At 47.7% G+C, this 13817-nt stretch overlaps 1 protein-coding gene across 2 annotated transcripts in view; it reads left to right on the top strand.

Moving 5' to 3' along the window:
• GRM4 (glutamate metabotropic receptor 4) overlaps positions 1-13817 on the top strand; it is a 238660-nt gene that overhangs the window by 40565 nt on the left and 184278 nt on the right. The window lies entirely within an intron of this gene.

The raw sequence follows: 13817 nt of genomic DNA, 5'->3' as shown, positions 1-13817 counted from the left end.
GACTACGCCACCCGTTGAATGCAGCGAAGGAGCTGCCGCTGCAGGGCAGACCGCTGAGGCCGGTGGTAGGATTGTGCAGCGTGATAGTATCACCCCCAACGGGAGGGGTATGGCCTCAGGGCAGCCGACGTGGATGATGGGGTAGCAGGAATCACTCAGAGATGATGCGGTGTAATTCAGGGTCTTTACTGGTGATAAAGATAGACCCTCCCGGAGTACTGGCTAGCGATCGGGGCCTGGTCAGTCCTTGAGCAGATGGGATCTCCCCTGGCCAGGCGGAGTTGTAGGCCTCCCAAACTGACTGTACTCTTCTGGCTACCTTGCTAGAGGCGGGTATAAGTAGCCCACGTCCCTGAGTGTACCGTGTGGTGCTCACCCGTATGGCCGGTGACTCGGGGCCTTCTAGTGGCGTCCGCTCCACGACGGCGGTGCTGGTCCCACGCGTGTGACCGTGCCTTCGGGTTTCTTGACCAGAGGACCTGAAATCCCCTGCCGGGCGGTTTCTGCTGCTGGGTAAAGATTAGTCCCCACAGCCTCGGACTCCGGGTCCGGTGATAGCTTCTCAGTCAGGGCGAGCTGTGCAGCTGCCAGCCCCTGACTCCTTATAGCACTGCTCCCACAGAGCTCCTGATGTTCTTTTCCTATATCTGCTTCTCTTCTCTGTCTCTACTTCTTCTCTACTCACTCACCCTGCCTCAGCCCTAGGTTTATATAGGGGAAGTTCTTCCCCTCCCAGGACTGGGCAGGAGGTGTGGCATGCACAGGATCCCTGACCAAGAGACCTCCCACCTGCTCTCAGACACAACATTGCTGTTACTGTGGAAACCAGACCCCTGGGGTGCCACATTCCCCCCTAGTGAAATTTAGTACTCCGGGACTAAACATATTTTTAAACATAACAAGGTATAAATAATAATAGTACAATAAGAAAAACATATAAAGATGGTCACGGCGTGTCCGCAACCGGGTGCAGTTTTTGAAGAAAAGCAAGGTGTCCATTTCACCAAAACAGGGAGACGTAACCAGGTAGGGGTCTGTCCTGCCCCGAGTCCTTAACAGTCTTTAGTCCATTCCTAGGTTACGCTCCAACCATGTACAAGGATTCCCGGTAAATCCACCAAGGACTCCTATAAATAACTAGAAACACATAATTATACACAAGCAACAAGAAAAACAGGTAACCACAAATAAAACAATTTATACACTTCAAATCCTCCAACATGCGGGTAACTGGCCTCTAGTGGCCCTAGTGGACCTACGGAGCTGACTGTCTAGCCCTGAACTACAGGGTGTAGGAGCTGTCAAGGGTAAACTGGGCAGCTGTCTACCGGCTCTTTGGCTCACTAGGGGTACGGCAGGCTCACTATAAGCAGAGGGTTGATCCTCCTGTTCTGCTTGTGTGGAGTCTTCTGCCTCCTGGACCGGCTGCTCTTCCAGCTCTACCTGTTGCTCCGTAGGCACTTGGGATGCTGGTTGGAGGAACGTGAGGACGGGTACCACAACTGCACCATTGACTTGAGTCCAGGACCGAGGGAAGTCTCCGAGCACAGTACTAACCATATCTTCCCTTTCCTCTACGGGTCGATGGTCTTCTTGTTCCTCTTCAGGGTTCCGTAGCTGTTCAGGACACTTCTTCAGGTGATCCCGGGATACAATGGCTATGGTCTCCCCTCCGTCTTTACTGATGGTACAGACTTTCGGGTTCTCGTGGCTTGAGGGCAGTACGGTGTACGGTTCCTTCTCCCACTGGTCGTCCAACTTGTGGAGCCGTCTCTTCCTCTTCAAGACCTGCTCTCCGGGTACCAGGGGAACAGCGGGAGCATACTGGTTGTAAGTTTTCTCTTGTCTTTCCCTAGCCTGACAGAGACTTCGCTCCACGCTCTCCTGTACTTTCCGGTACTGCTGCTGCCTCTCTGTGTCCCAGTCTGCCTCTGGTGAAGTGTCCTCGGGTGTCAGGACTCCCATTTCCAGGTCAACAGGTAACTTACCAGGTCTCGCCCTCATTAGGTAAGCCGGGGTACAGTTGGTGGAACCTACCGGGATGTGGTTGTATAGGTCCACCAGATCGGGCAGCTTCTCAGGCCACAGACTGCGTTCTTCCAGGGGCAACGTTTTCAGGAGATCCATTACCACCTGGTTCATTTTCTCACAAAGTCCATTAGTTTGCGGATGATAGGGTGTCGTCCTTATCTTCCGGCAGCCATACAGATTGCAGAATTCCTGGAAGACCTCCGCTTCAAAGGCAGGTCCCTGGTCCGTCAGCACTTGGTCCGGGTACCCGTGTGGGCGGCAGAAGTGCTGCTGGAAGGCTCTAGCTGCTGTTTGAGCCGTTAAGTCCTTAACGGGGACGACAACCAAGAACCGGGAGTAATGATCCACAATGGTTAACGCGTAGACGTAGCCACTTCTACTTGGGGTCAGTTTTACATGATCCAAGGCTACCAGTTCCAACGGCTGCCGGGTGACGATGGACTGCAGGGGAGTCTTCTGGCTGGCACGGTCCTTCCTTCTTAGGTTGCACGGGCCACAGTCTCTGCACCACCTCTCGATGGTTCCCCTCATGCCTACCCAGTGGAACCGCCCACGCAGCAGGAACTCCAGCTTCTTCCATCCGAAGTGTCCAGCCCCGTCGTGGTATGCTTCCATCACCATGGCTGCGTCTCTCCGTGGCACCATTACTTGCCAGATTAGTTCATGCGTCCGGGAGTTAACCATTCTGCGGCACAACTTCCCCTTGTAAAGGAACAGTCGACTCTTCTCAGCCCACAGTTGCTTGGCTTCCTCCGGAGCGTCTGGGTCAAGGCGAGCCTCTGGCCGAGTCAGCATCTCCTTCACCAGCCGGACGGCAGGGTCACTGTCTTGCGTTTCCTCCCAGTTGTAGTGAGGCAAGGGGTTAAACGTAGCGGCTTGCTTACTCCTTACCCGATGGGAATACTGGATAGTCCCATGACGGTGGAACGCGGGGAGTTCGACTTCTTCCAGTCCCTCTGGATCTTCTCCTACGTCTGGTAGGTTTGGCATCCTGGACAGGGCGTCCGCGTTGGTATTGGAGCGTCCTGCCCGGTATTTGATTGTGAACTCGTAGTTGGACAGACGGGCCATCCATCTCTGCTCTAGGGCACCGAGTCTTGCCGTGTCCAGGTGTGTCAACGGGTTGTTATCCGTGTACACGGTGAACCGGGAAGAAGCGAGGTAGTGCTTAAAGCGTTCGGTGACTGCCCACACCACTGCCAGGAACTCTAGCTTAAATGAGCTGTAATTCTCAGGGTTTCTTTCGGTGGGTCGCAGTTTTCGGCTAGCGTAAGCGATTACTCGTTCTTTCCCCTGCTGGATCTGGGACAGTACGGCTCCTAGCCCGATGTTACTTGCGTCGGTGTAGAGGATAAAGGGCTGGCTGTAATCAGGGTACGCCAGGATTTCATCCCCCGTGAGGGCCATCTTCAGCTGGCGGAAGGACTCTTCTTCTAACTTCTCCCATTTGAAGGGCGGCTTCTGGTTCTTGGCCTTCTGGGACTGGCCTATCAGGAGGTCCTGCATAGGAGCTGCCTTTTTGGTGAAACCGGGGATGAATCTGCGGTAATAGCCTACCAACCCGAGGAACTGCCGCACTTTCTTTACACTGGAGGGACTTGGCCATTCCTTAATTGCGGTGATCTTATCAGGGTCGGGAGCCACTCCGTCAGCGCTCACCACGTGTCCCAGGTACTGCACCTTTGGTTTCAAGAGGTGACACTTGGAGGGTTTTACCTTTAAGCCGTAGCTTGCCAGAGCTTCGAACACTTCCGCCAGGTGTTTCAGGTGGTCCTCATAAGTCTTGGAATATACGATGACATCGTCCAGGTACAACAGGACCGTCTCGAAGTTTCTGTGGCCCAGACAGCACTCCATTAATCGTTGGAAGGTTCCTGGTGCGTTGCAGAGTCCGAACGGCATACAGGTAAACTCGCTAAGTCCCATCGGGGTGGTGAATGCGGTCTTCTCCCGGTCCGCCTCTGCTACAGGAACCTGCCAGTACCCGCTAGTGAGATCCAAGGTAGAGAAGAAGTTAGCAGATCTTAAAGCAGCCAAAGACTCCTCTATCCTTGGTAAGGGGTACGCATCCTTGTGTGTGATACGGTTAATTTTCCGGTAATCTACACACATCCTCATGGTGTTGTCTTTCTTTTTGACTAAGACTAGTGGAGCTGCCCAGGGGCTACAGCTATCCCTGATCACCCCAGCCTCCTTCATGTCCCTAAGCATCCCCTTGGCGTGTTGGTAGTGTGCAGGGGGTACGGGTCGATACCTCTCTTTTATAGGAAGATGGTCTCCCGTGGGGATGTGGTGTTCTACCCCCTTGACTCGCCCGAAGTCTAACGGGTGTTTACTAAACACTCTCTCATACTCTTGAACCACCCGATAGACTCCCTGTTTCTGGTGTGAGGGAGTGGAGTCAGTACCCAAATGTAGTTGCTGACACCAGTCCTCCATTGTTTCCTTAGAGCCGTTACCTTCCTCCGGGGAAGATGGAGGCAAGGGTTCTACGGACTGTATGGAATTTTGATTGATGGTATACAATTTGGCTAGCGTGGCATACCGGGGCAGGTACACTTCCCTCTTCCCGATATTTATTATGCGAACGGGCACCCTCCCATGGTGTACATTGACCACCCCCCGTGCTGTCAAAATGGTGGGCCTACTGTCTGAGTAAACTGGTTCTACCATTGCCTGGTAATCTCTACCTCTCAGACCAATAGCTGCCCGGCACCAAATCATCATTTCACTTTTTGGGGGCATGGCAATAGGGAAAGGGTCACACATTCTTACGCTACCAATCTCACCACCGGAGAGTTCTATCTGTTGCCGTCGCATCAGTGCCCGGATCTCTTTCTGGAGCACTCGCTGCTGGCCGGAGCTGGCGTTCTTGGCAACCTGTTGTAAAAGGAAAATCACCTCTGCAAGACAATTTTCAATTACATTAGTTCCTAGAGTTATCTTTGGGTGACTCTCGTGTTTATCAATGTCTACAATGATCAGTCCCTGTGCTGCCAGTTCGACTCTACCGATTTTAATGGTCACCTCTTTAAATCCAATCTGTGGCACGGGCTGACCATTGCTGGCGATGATACTCAAGTCGTCGTCAGGGTAGCGGGTGATATCCGAGTCATTCCAGTACTGCTTGAAGAGCACGTACGGGATAGTGGTGACCTGTGACCCGGTGTCCAATAGGGCACTCATAGGGATGCCATCCAGTACCACAGGCAAGACTGGACGTCCTCCCACATATCTGTCGCGCCAGTTCGATGGGCCTGATGATCTTTTTCCTGGGGGTTGGCCCTCTACCCCAGGTTGTGCCAGTTTAAAGGACAGTACCTTGCCATATGTCCGGGTTGATTGCAGCGGCGGCAGATGGGTTGTCCGTCCTCGTTGTATCGGTCGCTGGGTCTTCCTCTGGCCGGTGGGGTCCTCCTTGGTCGACGCCACGGGATGTCCTCCGGTCCGGATGCCAGCTGGATCTTCCCTGGAGTGGAAACCTGTAAAGACTGCACAGTTCGGGTTAGCGCGGCAACGCTTTTAGCTAGCTCTTGGACCTGATGGTGCAGGTCTGGAGCCGGGTCATTGTTCAAAGCCTGCGCATCAGCTCCCACAGGCCCTGCCGACAAGGGTGCCGCCTCCTGGTGGTAAATGGTAGTGGGGCGTCTGTGGGTCACAACGCCACCTGGTGCCGGTTCTCGGAGCACCCGGATGGCTCTGTCCTTGAACTGTGCAAATCCCAGATGAGGGTCCTGTAAGGCCATTGCCCGCAACTGGGTTCGGTGGGCATTGCAATATAAACGCTCTATAAATTGTTCAGTCAACAGCCTGTCCTCGTCTCCCACGCCGTCAGGGTCGGTCTGCTTAATGGCTCTCAGGGCCTCTTGTAGGTTCAGGGCATAGTCCCTTATACTCTCATGTGCCCGCTGTTTGCACCCGTAGAATCTAAGCTTGATCTCGGCTGAGGTGCGGGTATCAAAGGTGTCCCTCAGCCGGGTTAGTATCTCTGCGACAGTCCTCCTCCCAGGTGGCCAGGACTTTACCTCCCTTTGGGCTGCCCCGGTTAATTGGGCCACCAGGATGCTCACTTTTTGCTCCTCTGTGAGGGGATACACCTGGAAGAGGCTATCCAGCTTTTCTCTAAAGTCATGCAGGGTATGTGACTCCCCTGAGTACTGGGGTAGCCAGGCTGCCCCCGGGATATAGGGCATGGTGAAAGGCATGACCGCAACAGCGGTGGCGCTGGCGGGGGTTGAAGCGGTGAAGCTCTCCTCCGTATCCGACATCCTTCTCCCCCCTAGTGGACCGTGGCCTACCTTGCGATGATCCTCATCCGTAGGCCGCGGCTCCGCAGTGGATCGTCAGGGTTGAGGACCTTCCGTCGCGCTCCTGTGACGTCGGCGTCTGCTGGGCTCCTTCCAGGACCTTACGCAACGTCCAGACGTGAGGCGGGGCTTCAGTTCTCGCGCGCTTTCGGAGTCCACGCCCCTCTTCTTCCCGCGCGGCGTCTTCAAGATGGCGTCCAACGGCGGGAAAACTCCACGGATGGCGGGAAGAAGGCAGAAGATGGCGCCGGATGGCGGGAAAACTTCGCGGATGGCGGGAAGAAGATAGAAGATGGCACCGGATGGCGGGAATCTTCACCACTGGTAAGTTTGAACAGTCTTTTTCAGGCACGCAGTACCCGGTAGTTGCGGGCACGAGATCCTGCCGACTACGCCAAAAGTTGACGCACCCCTGGGCCTGTGTCGCGCAGCGTTGCGCACGCGGGAGCTTACCCGGAGCCGGATCTGTTGAGGGTTGTAGTCTCGTGGCTGTGACCCGGTCCGTGCCCAGGGAGTCAGACTAAGTGGCGCTGTATTAGCGGTAGATGTTGGACGACTACGCCACCCGTTGAATGCAGCGAAGGAGCTGCCGCTGCAGGGCAGACCGCTGAGGCCGGTGGTAGGATTGTGCAGCGTGATAGTATCACCCCCAACGGGAGGGGTATGGCCTCAGGGCAGCCGACGTGGATGATGGGGTAGCATTAATCACTCAGAGACGATGCGGTGTAATTCAGGGTCTTTACTGGTGATAAAGATAGACCCTCCCGGAGTACTGGCTAGCGATCGGGGCCTGGTCAGTCCTTGAGCAGATGGGATCTCCCCTGGCCAGGCGGAGTTGTAGGCCTCCCAAACTGACTGTACTCTTCTGGCTACCTTGCTAGAGGCGGGTATAAGTAGCCCACGTCCCTGAGTGTACCGTGTGGTGCTCACCCGTATGGCCGGTGACTCGGGGCCTTCTAGTGGCGTCCGCTCCACGACGGCGGTGCTGGTCCCACGCGTGTGACCGTGCCTTCGGGTTTCTTGGCCAGAGGACCTGAAATCCCCTGCCGGGCGGTTTCTGCTGCTGGGTAAAGATTAGTCCCCACAGCCTCGGACTCCGGGTCCGGTGATAGCTTCTCAGTCAGGGCGAGCTCTGCAGCTGCCAGCCCCTGACTCCTTATAGCACTGCTCCCACAGAGCTCCTGATGTTCTTTTCCTATATCTGCTTCTCTTCTCTGTCTCTACTTCTTCTCTACTCACTCACCCTGCCTCAGCCCTAGGTTTATATAGGGGAAGTTCTTCCCCTCCCAGGACTGGGCAGGAGGTGTGGCATGCACAGGATCCCTGACCAAGAGACCTCCCACCTGCTCTCAGACACAACATTGCTGTTACTGTGGAAACCAGACCCCTGGGGTGCCACATCTGCCTGTATTTCTCGGCATTGAAGACACCATCAATCCTTATCAAATGCCCAACTTCATTTGCAGTAATGTTTGCAGTAATGTAACCCTAAACTTGCAAGAACTTCCACCATGCTTCACTTTTGCCTGCAGGCACTCATTATTATGCCACTCTTCAATTGCCTTCTGTTACAGCCAAATAGTTAAAATTTTGACTCATCAGTCCTTAGCACTTGCTGACATTTTTCTGTACATCAGTTCCTATTTTTTTAAATAGTGTTGGTCATTTCTTGGAGCATTTCTTGAAACCCCAGTCTGCCTTGAAATCTTTACCTGGGAGAGACCCTGCTGATGCACTTTAACTACTTTGTGTTCTTATTGCCATGGTGTAAGATGTGTGACATGAAACTGTCTTTCACAACTTTGCTTTTGCAGCAAAGTTTGGCTGTTCCTCACCTAGTTTTAAGCCTCATACACAGCTGTTCTGTCTTTCAATGTACATGTGAAAATAATGATAATTATCACCCATTTGGTATAATTGTTTACTTATATACCTTACAATAAATCCTACAAAATCTCTGAATTTTGTGCAAGTGCATCTAAAAGATTTTATGCTGTTTCAAACACAAAGGCCTGATTTGATTTTGATTGAGTTGATTTAGATTTTTCTTTTGATTATTCACTTTGCATTTTGTTGATTGATAATAAATTATTAACACTTCAATTTTTTAAAACATTCTTAATAGTTTTGATTATTATTACTTTCTTTAGGAATGAGTCTGCTGTTATCAGTCTTTTCTGTCTTGATTTGTTTTTTACACACTTTCTTTATCTCTCTATAATTTGATTTAATGCGTACACCTCTATTTGGCCACAGTGGCTTACTCCTGTTTCTAACTTGTTTAGTTCTATAGGGTATATATTGTGCACATGACCTATTCTGGATGCTTACAATAGTGACTCATATACATTGTTTACTTTTATTTTTAAGGACACTCAGTACTCAGTATACCAATTTATGGCAATAAGATAATCCCTTAGTGGATTAACCATCCTGAAGTTTAGTGTTTTTTTGAAGCCCCATAACAATATATCCTAATAAAAGATAAGTGAAAGCGTATTAATCAGTGATCACTATACATAGGTGACCCCCAACTCGTATACAGTATGTGATACTCTCTCTGGCCTACTAGCTAAAACTAGGACTGGAAGTGCACTCGACATGCTTCTCCACCAGCAGTCATTATCAGAACGAGAGCTGTGCAGTGTGTGAGATAAAGGGTTGTCCTGAACCTGTAATACTTATTAAATATCATAATTTCATGCTGCCAACACATTTCTTAAAATAAATTTAAAATGAATAACTCCTTTTAAAGCGCACCTGTCAGCAGGATTGTGCTTAGTAAACCACATACACTGTCAGGTGGGCGCCGTTACACTGAGTAAAATGATACCTTTGTTGATGAAATCCATCCTGTGGTTCTTTTATCATTTTTATTTTCATTTCTGACATAATGAGATACTTGTGCTTTGGGGCGAAACTTTGGGGAGGGGCTGTAACTGGTGGTCTGCTTAGGTATTCATATTTCTGCCTTCTGACAGGTCACTGTGCTTTCAGTGACCTGCCTACTATTTTAAATATTGCCTTTGTAATTTCTGTGGCAAACATAAAATTTACATCCCCCAAAATGGCACCCGCCACGCGCGCATGCGTAGTAGCATCTCTCGGTTGCCGAGAGATGCTACTGCGCGGGCGCCATTTTGCTAGAGGAAAAAGAATTTTGCCTGAAGCAAGATGGCCCCTGCGCATGCGCAGTAGCATTTCTCGGCAACCAAGAAATGCTACTGCGCATGCGCGCTGTGGGGGCCATTTTGTTGTATGTAAATTTTATGTTTGCCACAGAAATTACAAAGGCAGTATTTAAAATATCAGGCAGGTCACTGAAAGCACAGTGACCTGTCAGAAGGCAAAGCTAGGAATACATGATGAGAACACCAGTTACAGCCCCTCCCCTACAGGCCGCCCCAGAGCACGAGCATATCATTATGGCAGAACTGAAAATAAAGATTATAAAAGAACCACAGGACGGATTTCATCAACAAAGGTATCATTTTACTTAGCGAAGCGGCACCCATCTAACAGTGTATGTGGTTTACTAAGTACAATCCTGCTGACAGGTGCGCTTTAAGGACTCTATAGTGAAAGGGTTTCTTACATAAGACTGGCACATAGCAAATGCGATTCCAGTATTTAAAACAGAGATTAAATAGTGAGCCCGACCTTTACGTTTAACCTCAATTATGTATAAAATATTTAGAGGTGTATCTAAAAGATGCTATCCTGGACTATCTCAATGATAATACATTTAGAAAACAGCACTAGCATGGTTTTAATAGGAATCTGAACTGTCAAATTATTAGAATGATTAGAATTAGGCATACATTTTCAGATTAGACCAGAGTAAAGCAGTTGAAATTTGATACTGTGCCACATTAAAGTACATAAAATAAGAATTATTGGACTAATGGAAAATATGTGTAAATGGATTAACTACTGTAACAACTCTGAATGCTTCTTAGTGAACAGTACTGGGCCTTCTTCTATTGAAAGGGAATCTGTCACAAGGCTACTGCTACCACATCTGAGCGCAGAATTATTAAGGGCAAAGACTCTGATACCAGAGATGTGTCACTTACTTTACTTAGTGCTACAGTTTTGATTAAAAACTGTTTTTTATCTGCTGCAGCTTTACCAGTTCTCTGAATGCTGAGCTCTGTATAACTCCACCTCCACCACAAATTGGCAGCTTTCTGTGTACATTGTGCACAAGCAAAAGGCTCCCAATCAGTGGTTCGGGCATGATTGGACTACGTGTCAGCAAGCCAAGTAGTCCTGTAGTCCTCCTACTGATAAAACAATGATTCTATAAAAACTATATTAATCAGCCCAATATGTGACACATCACTGGAATCAGGGTCTCTTCCCCTACTTTATGCTGCTCTCACATTAGGCATCAAAAACCTGGTGATGAGTTATATATATTAACCCTATAATTACTCTGGGTTTTTACCAAACATTATTGTAAATTTTTACCACATTGTAAAGCTTCTGCAAGCTATTAGGAGCAGGTTGGGGGAGAAGACAGAACCATTTTTTTACCTCTCTAACTTCTATTTGCCTGCTAGACAGTGTTCAATGATTGCTATGTAGTGAACAGCAGCATGAGCACCACCAATGCTTTTCTATATAACAGGCAATCGCTTGATCTCTGGGTATATTCCAGCATAGCAGATCTGCTGGGCCCTAGCAGACCCAGATCAGATTCACAGTGACTTGTGTCACTGCAGTGGTCTTATTTTCCCTGTAACTGTGGCTAATATGGATGTCCCAGTTTCAGTGTGAAAAAATGATCAATAAAGAAAAAAAAATGTTCTCCAGAAATCTACGATGATGTCTTTGGGGACAAATTATGTAAAAAATATACACACAAAATACATATGCAAAAAATAAAAGTTATAAAAATTAAAAGTAAACAAAAAGTCCCCAACGTAAAAACAAACAAAAAACAAATATTTTTTTCATATAAAATTCATTTTTTTCCATAGTAAATAAATAAAAATCTGCACATATTATGTATCCATTTGACTTTAATAACCTGTAGAATTTGTTGAAGTTATTTGATATGCAATGTTAGCAGTAAAAAATATCATGAAGAGAAAAACCCTAAACCATGCTTTTCTCTAAATTTACGTTGAAAAAAAATTATCTAAATTGCAAAGTAAATTCTATGTACCCCAAAAGAGGAAAGGAATAAAATGTGTACCACATAAAACAAAACCTCATGCAGCAACGTCAGTATAAAAATAAAAAATGTATGGCCCCTGAAAAGCAAAGAGCCAAAAATGCAAAAACTTGGCTGCTCATTGAGGGCCTTTCTGGCCTGTTCATTAAGAGGTTAATGACCTATTTCATGGCTCATAGAGTATAATTTTGATATTTGCAGATGATGCTAAGCTCTATTAGGGTATTAACACTAACAAGGATAATTTAATATTAAAGTGAAATTTGGTGAAGCTAGAGGTTTTGTCAGAGAAATGGAAACATATTTTTCATGCGGATAAATGTAAAAATATATCCAGTAAGCCCAAAAAATATATCCAATAATCAATCACAATATATTAAATAGGCAATAAAAGCAATTCTATAAGGAAAATCACAGTGGGGTAACATGTCACAACCCCTAATACACTGCACTAATTAAAAGTCTTTCCTAGAAATTATACTGCAGATAAATGTAATGATTACATATGTAAAGGTTAAAGGGCTATTCAGCCCAAGCCAAACATTTAAATAACAGCAGTGGTCACATGACTATTTTGGGACTTCTTTGCTGGGGGTAAACTGTGGTGGGATCATGGAAGCATAAGAGCTGGAGCAGCATGGGTTCAGTAAGGTAAGTATGCCTTGTTTTGCTGTTTTAGAACATACCACACTGTTTTCAATTTTGCCAGCCTTAATTGTCACATACGGGAAATCATTTAGTTAAGATCAACTATTGGAGGATTTTCTGTGATATTATGAACTCATTGCCGTTATTTGATCAATACTCATTTTATGTACAGCATAACGTACGAGCACAGACATATTTTCTCTATGTGACTATTACCCCTTACATTATGTTGCAGTCTAAGGGGCCGATTCAGTAAACTGGCATTGTGCACGCCAATCTTAATGAAAGGCTCGCTGGAGTACAATGGGCCCAATTCATTAAGAGGCACCTGCCACTTAATGAATTTCAAGAACTCAAAAGACGAAGAACCGAGATTAGAAGCCCACGATAAGTGTGCAATATAATAATTTTATTGGTCAAGGATTACATAGAGTGTGGTGTGGTGGGAAAATGAAAACCAGATAAAACAAGCAAACGCAATTCCGAGTGTCATATATATATACAGTACAGACCAAAGTTTGGACACACCTTCTCATTTAAAGATTTTTTCTGTATTTTCATGATTATGAAAATTGTACATTCACACTGAAGGCATCAAAACTATGAATTAACACATGTGGAATTATATACTTAACAAAAAAGTGTGAAACAACTGAAAATATGTCTTATATTCTAGGTTCTTCAAAGTAGCCACCTTTTGCTTTGATGACTGCTTTGCACACTCTTGGCATTCTCTTGATGAGCTTCAAGAGGTAGTCACCGGAAATGGTCTTCAACAATCTTGAAGGAGTTCCCAGAGATGCTTAGCACTTGTTGGCCCCTTTTGCCTTCACTTTGCGGTCCAGCTCACCCCAAACCATCTCGATTGGATTCAGGTCTGGTGACTGTGGAGGTCAGGTCACCTGGCGTAGCACCCCATCACTCTCCTTCTTGGTCAAATAGCCCTTACAAAGCCTGGAGGTGTGTTTGGGGTCATTGTCCTGTTGAAAAATAAATGATGGTCCAACTAAACGCAAACCGGATGGAATAGCATGCCGCTGCAAGATGCTGTGGTAGCCATGCTGGTTCAGTATGCCTTCAATTTTGAATAAATCCCCAACAGTGTCACCAGCAAAGCACCCCCACACCATCACACCTCCTCCTCCATGCTCACGGTGGGAACCAGGCATGTAGAGTCCATCCGTTCACCTTTTCTGCATCGCACAAAGACACGGTGGTTGGAACCAAAGATCTCAAATTTGGACTCATCAGACCAAAGCAAAGATTTCCACTGGTCTAATGTCCATTCCTTGTGTTCTTTAGCCCAAACAAGTCTCTTCTGCTTGTTGCCTGTCCTTAGCAGTGGTTTCCTAGCAGCTATTTTACCATGAAGGCCTGCTGCACAAAGTCTCCTCTTAACAGTTGTTGAAGAGATGTGTCTGCTGCTAGAACTCTGTGTGGCATTGACCTGGTCTCTAATCTGAGCTGCTGTTAACCTGCGATTTCTGAGGCTGGTGACTCGGATAAACTTATCCTCAGAAGCAGAGGTGACTCTTGGTCTTCCTTTCCTGGGGCGGTCCTCATGTGAGACAGTTTCTTTGTAGCGCTTGATGTTTTTTGCAACTGCACTTGGGGACACTTTCAAAGTTTTCCCAATTTTTCGGACTGAC

Source organism: Phyllobates terribilis, unplaced genomic scaffold (genome assembly GCF_046119375.1).
Source record: "Phyllobates terribilis strain yellow unplaced genomic scaffold, ASM4611937v1 Scaffold_2__4_contigs__length_985480577, whole genome shotgun sequence".
NCBI lineage: Eukaryota > Metazoa > Chordata > Amphibia > Anura > Dendrobatidae > Phyllobates > Phyllobates terribilis.
The sequence above is the reverse complement of the archived record's forward strand: the minus strand, read 5'-3'. Positions and strand labels throughout refer to the sequence as shown.